Genomic DNA, 6,802 nt, shown 5'->3' with positions numbered 1-6,802 from the left:
GTGTTTATTGCACTATTCTTTCAACTTGCCCGTGTGTTGAAAAGTCTTATAAAAAGTTGGGCCAAAAAGAAGCTGTTTTTGCCAAGTTGAAAAATAAGCCTGGTCCTATCTAAATAAAAATACTTATCCCCCAACCAATAGAAGGTTCTCCTGTTCAAGCTGACCTGGTTTTCTGCAGGGGGGAGGCGGGTGTGTGGTCCTGGTGGGTGTCTCTTCCACTCTCTTTGATCCACCTCCTCTCCCACTGCTAGCAGCTGCTTTCTGGCTGCTTCAGGGCTCAGAGGGGAGGAGGGATGAAAGGGAGCAGATGGGCCGTCCTCTGCTGTGCTTGGGTCTCTATCTATGCAGCTAAGACAATGGGGTTGATGAGTGACTCTCAAACACTGCTTCATGACAAAGTTTGCATCTGGGTGTGGTAAAATGAGATAAGACATTTAAAAGTTCCTATTTAATCTAAAATTCTTCAATTTGTGGAACTGCTCTTTATTTTCGGGTCATGCCCTCCTCATGTTTGTGATGTTAAATTGTCTCAAAAATGGGCAAGAAACCGGGAGAGGGGAGGGTATAAGTTAAACAAGATTTGAGAAGTGTTGATAAACACTGGAGCTCGGCGATCTCAGTCTGTGTTTGAATATTTCCATAAGAAAGGCTTTAGCAAATGAGGGTGCAGATCAGAGCTGGCATTTGTGTGTGAATCTGGGGTGCATTTTAATTCTGAAGTGGCCCCAAAATGGCAATTAAACACACACACACACACACAAATGGAGATGGAGGAGAAAGAGGAAGAGGAGGGGATGGAGAAGAAGATCAGTGTAGAAATTGGATAAATGCAGACAGAAGGCCTAGCCGTGCTTGGCAGTAGGCATTCAATAAACACCCATTCGCTCACCAGGTGATTCGGCCTCTTCCCTTCTCCCCACACAGCCTCCTAGTCGTTCCCTTCTCTCCTGGGTCCTGGAAGAACCGTGCCTGGCACTCCGTCAATATGTTCCCCATGTGGATGATGCACACATACAGGAGTGAACTACGGGGGGATCGCTGGAGGGAAGGGGGGGTACATGGTGGAGGGAGGCAAAGGGGAAAAATTGGGTCAACTGTAATAGCATAATCAATAAAATATACTTAAAAATAAAAAAAAACCAGGAAAATTAAAAAAATAAAATCCATAAACATTAAAAAATGAAAATTATAATAAAAAAGGAAAGGAAAACAGAAAAGAAATTTCGGGCTGTTCAGTTCTCAAGTTCTGACATGGACGTGCACTGTTTTCACTGAGGAAGAGATGAGCGTCCTGAGCCAGGTGGTGGAGGAAGCAATCAGGAGCTCTCTCTCCTTCTAGGTTCTGCTGGTGCCTGTTTGCGAATCCGGATATTCCTGTTGCACCCTGACCCTCAGGCCGCAGGCCCCCCTTCACACCTGTGCTTTGTCAATGCAGTTCCTCAGTGACTCTGTCAAGATTGCTCCACTAGGGGGCAGGAGAGCACGGTGTTAAGAGTTTGGGATCTGAAGGCTGTTCCTGTGTTTGCATCCCTTCCCTTCTGGGGGAGAAGAATGGCGAGGGGAATGGACTACTTTGGATCGTGATGATGAAGGCAACTCGCTAGGGATGGCAGAAGAACAAGCTGAAGCAAGTGGCTTTTTTTTTTTTGAGGTGGGCTGACTAGGTTCGGAGGAAAGGGAGCACCTCTTTCCTTGAAAACCACAGCCTAGAGGTTGTTCCCATTGCTTCCGCTCACATCCCGTCTTCCAGGAAAAACTCGAGGGTTTACATGACCACACTTTTCTGAAGAGAGGCAGTGAAACGTAGTCTTTCTCCTGGGTGGCCCAAATCCTGTCATTGTGGAAGAAGGGGAAACAAAATTGGAGGTTAATTGGCAGTTTCGATCACAAACCCTCAAACCAGCTGAGGTTAAGTAATGTGGGTCATGAACGGACGGTTTTTAGTCCCCAGGGCCAGGGACTCCCGAGCTGACTCAGATGAAGCCACTGGTGGTGAGCCTTAGCTCCCTGCTTTGTTTGTAGTTGGGCTTAAGTTGTACCAAGAAGACTTTTGGATTCTGCACCCTGGACCCTCCCGCAGTGATGTTCTTTTAGAGCCTCTTTGGTGGGTGTCCTGTCCTTGTGTTCATGCTGAACCGACCAGTTAGCATTGTTCAAAACTTTGGTTGGTTTACTAACATCTCATTGCACGTAGCAGGGCCGTGTGGGAGTCTCCTCTCCTAGGAAATGAAATGGTGAAGTCTCGAGGAGTCAGCTCTCTTCTTTTGACCTTCGGTTAACTCATCACTTTGGGACACACTGCCGATCTCCACGCCTTGTAATTGGCCATTTCATGTGGCCACCGGGCTGGCTCTCTGTTGAAACCCTCATTTCCCCGATTTACCATCAGGGCTGACTGGTCCTTCATATACTTCCTATCCTTTCAGGGTTATTTGGCTTGCCCTCTTCTCCGTGTACACAGGTGGAAAACCTGAGATTAATTGCTGACAGCCTGAGACACTAACTGTGTATGGTGGAAGGAAGCGGCTGTCTAGTTTTCCCCAAACCATTTATTGAAGAGATTGTCTTTATCCTATCGGATATTCTGATTCCTCTGTCGTAAATCAATAGGTTGTTTATGCGTGGGCTCATTTCTGGGCTCTCTGTTCTGTTCCTCAGGCCATGTGTCTGTTTTTATGCCAATAGCTTACTGTTTTGATTGCTATAGCTTTGTAATACAGTTTGAAGTCAGGAATCGTGATGCCTCAGCTTAACCTTCTTTCTCAAAAGGGCTTTGGTTATTTGGGGACTTTTGTGGTTTTAGTTCTGTGAAAAAACACCATTGGTATTTTGATAGGAATTGTATTGAATCTGTAGTTTGCTTTGGGTAGTATGGACGTTTTAATAATATTAATTCTTTCCATCCATGAGCATGGAATATCTTTCCACTTATTTGTGTCTTTTCCAATTTTCTTCATTCATGTCTTACAGTTTTCAATGTACTATTCTTTATTTCATTGTTTTTTACTCACTGTTTCTTTCCTTCTACTTACTTGTGTTTAATTTATTAATTTTATTCTAGTTTCTTAAGGTGTTACCTCAGATAATCGATTTTAAACCTTTCTTCTTTTATAACATAAATGACTATGACTTTTATAACAATTATGACTATGGAGTTTTCTCTAGGGATTAATTAGCAGCATCCCACACATTTTGATATGGTCTGTTTTCATTATTATTCTTTGCAAAATACTTTCAAGTTTCACTTGTTATTTCTTTCCAGATGGACCTGGAGAATATCATGCCCAGTGAAATGTCAGTCAGAAAAAGCTAAGAACCATATGATCTCACTCATGTGTGATATAAAACAATAACTCAGACACAGACAACAGTGTTTTGGTTACCAGAGGGAAGGGAGGTGGGGGCACAAAGGGGGCCAAGTGTATGGTGACAGAAGACAATTTGATTTTGAGTGGTGGGCCTGCAATGCAATATACAAGAAATGTATACGTAGAAATGTACACTTGAAACCTATATAATCTTCTTTTATTTTTTATTTTTTAAAATTATTTTATTGTTGTTCAATTACAGTTGTCCCCATTTACCCACTAGCACTCCCCCCCACCCCAGCCATCCCCACCTCCCTCTCCTGCTTCCACCGCCCTCCCCTTGGTTTTGTCCATGTGTCCTTTATAGTTCTTCCTGAAAACCCTTCCCCCTTTCCTCCCATTATCCCCTCCCACCTCCCCTCTAGTTACTCTCAGATTGTTCTTACTTTCAATGTCTCCGGTTATATTTTGCTTGCTTATTTGTTTTGTTGATTATGTTCCAATCAAAGGTGAGATCATATGGTATTTGTCTCTCACCACCTGGCTTACTTCACTTAGCATAATGCTCTCCAGTTCCATCCATGCTATCACAAAGGGTAGCAGCTCCTTCTTTCTCTCTGCTGCATAGTATTCCATTGTGTAAATGTACCATAGTTTTTTGATCCATTCATTTGCTGATGGGCACCTAGGTTGCTTCCAGCACTTGGCTATTGTGAATTGTGCTGCTATGATAATTGGGGTGCATAGGTTCTTTTGGGTTGGTGTGAAACCTATATAATCTTATTAACCAGTGTCACCCCAATGAATTCAATAAAAAAGATATTAAAGGAGAGAAAACACTATTATTCATTGGCAGTAAAACTTTGCCTTTTAAAAATAAAATCTTGTTTTATACACTGTATTCTGTTTATTTCATGGTTTGCATTTTATTAGTGGCCTAAAAATAAAAATATGACTGAACAACAACAACAAAAGAAGGAAAACTCTAGCAGGTTAGTCTACTTGAGCAGTTCTAACAAAACCTCTCAAGTTCCAGAGATTTAATAAAAGTTTTTTGCTCACTTGAAGTATAATGTAGGCCAGGCAGCTCCCCTCAGATAGGGATGTGGCCTTTTTCCCATGAATGGCTCTGACACATTGGAGTCCTTTGCTTTCTTCCACACGTGTGTGTGTGTGTGTGTAAGAAAATGCACTTTTTTGAATAAGTAAACCGAAAAATAGTCTGGGGTTATAATATATACTACTAGTATCATTTACAATTGTTTTTATTTTATATCATTATTTAAATAAGTCTTAGGGCACCCAAACTAGGCACAAAACTTTTCAAAAATGATGCCTGGAATATTTGCATTTTGACACTAGAAAAATCACCTGGCAAATATTAATAGTTAAAAAATTGTCTTTAAGTTGTTAGAATAAAGGAAGCTTCAAGAAGCTATTTTTGACTTCTGGTCAAGATGGAGGCATAGGTAAACACGCTTTGCTCCCTTGTGCAGCCACAGAAAGAATTACAGCTAGACCTCAAAACAAATAACACCCAGAACCCACAGAAAATCAAGCAGTATGGAAGTCTGACAACCAAGGATTTAAAGAATCCACATTCATCCGGACGGATAGGAAGTGCAGAGATGGGGAGACGGGCAGAGAGGCGCTGAGACACGGTGTGGTGGGGAGAGGTGGCCGTGGTGGCGGCGGAACTGGCGTCCCACATTCATGTGTGGTGGATAAAAATTGGGAGGGATACCTTGAGAGTGAGCAATCCTAGCCCCAGGCTGGAGTGCACAGCTCGGGGTTCCAGCACCAGGAAGATAAATCCCCATAATTTCTGGCTGTAAAAAATCAGTGGGGATTGGGGCAGCAGAAGAAACTGCTGGATTTTCAGAAGACTCCACTTTAAGGGCCCGCAAGATCCTATGCAGACCCAGCCCTTTTGGAATTCAGCACCAGAGCAACAGTCAGAAAGTCAGCAGTAGTATATGGGGAGTAAGTGAAGTGAGTGGAAACAGTGTGAGTGCTAGGCAAACCTCCAGAAGACAGGCAGGGACATTGTCCTCTCTCTGAGCCCTCCCCCGACACAGAGCCACAAAGCAGTGAAACAGGTTGCCTCATTCTGGTGATTACCTAGGGTTAAGGCTCCACCCTAACGATTTACAGGTGCCTTTCCTGCAATAGGCCATGCTACTAAGACAGGGAGTCAAAGCGGCTCTACCTAATACACAGAAACAAACACGGGGGGCTGCCAAATCGAGGAGACAAAGAAATATGGTCCAAATGAAAGATCAGAACAAAACCCCAAAGAACTAAATGAAACAAAAATAGCCAACCTATCAGATATGGAGTCAAAGCTGGTGATCAGGCTGCTCAAAGAACTCATTGAGTACGACAACAACATAAAGAAGACTCAGGAACATATGAAGGTTATGCTAAGTGAAATAAAGAAAAATCTGCACAGAATCAACAGTGGAGAAGATGAAGCTGGGATCCAAATTACCAAGTTGGAACATAAGGAAGAAATAAGCATTCAACAGAAATGGCAAGAAGAAAAAATAATTTAAAAAAACGTGGACAATATAAGGAGCCTCTGAGACATCTCCAAACCTACCAACAACCGAATCATAGGGGTGCCAGAGGGAGAAGAGGAAGAACAAGAAATTGAAAACTTATTTGAAAAAATAATGCAAGAAAACTTCTCTAATTTGGCAAAGGAAATAGACATACAAGTCCAGGAAGCACAGAGCAACCCAAACAAGTTAGACCCAAAGAGGACCCATCAAGACACATCATAATTAAAATGCCAAATGTTAAAGATAAAGAGAGAATCTTAAAAACAGCAAGAGAAAAGCAGAGTTACCTACAAAGAAGTTCCCATAAGACTGTCAGCTGATTTCTCAAAAGAAACTTTGCATGCAAGAAGGGACTGGCAAGAAGTATTCAGAGTGATGAAAAGCAAGGACCTACAACCTAGATTACTCTGTCCAGCAAAGCTATCATTTAGAATGGAAGGGCAGATAAAGTGCTCCCCAGACAAGGTAAAGCTAAAGGAGTTCTTCATCACTAAGCCCTTATTACAGGAAATGTCAAAGGAACTTATTTAAGAAAAAGAATAAGATCAAAACTATGAATATTAAAATGGCAACAAATTCATAACTACAACAACTGAATCTAAAAAAACTAAGCAAACAACCAGAACAGGAACAGAATCATAGATAGGGAGATCATTTGAGTTATCAGCTGGGAGGGGGAAGGGGAGGGTGGGGGAAAAGGTACAGGGATAAAGAAGCACAATTAGTAGGTACAAAATAGACAGGGGGTTGTTAAGGATATTATAGGAAATGGAGAGGCCAGACATATGCACAACCCATGGACATGAACTAAGGGGGGATAACTGGAGGGAATGGGGGTACCAGACAGAGGGGGGCAAAGGGGGAAAGTTGGGGCAACTGTAATAGCATAATAAATATAAATATAAATGTATATTTTTAAAAAGCTATTTT

The sequence above is a fragment of the Desmodus rotundus genome, chromosome 5, assembly GCF_022682495.2.
Source record: "Desmodus rotundus isolate HL8 chromosome 5, HLdesRot8A.1, whole genome shotgun sequence".
NCBI classification, from domain to species: domain Eukaryota; kingdom Metazoa; phylum Chordata; class Mammalia; order Chiroptera; family Phyllostomidae; genus Desmodus; species Desmodus rotundus.
The sequence above is the reverse complement of the archived record's forward strand: the minus strand, read 5'-3'. Positions refer to the sequence as shown.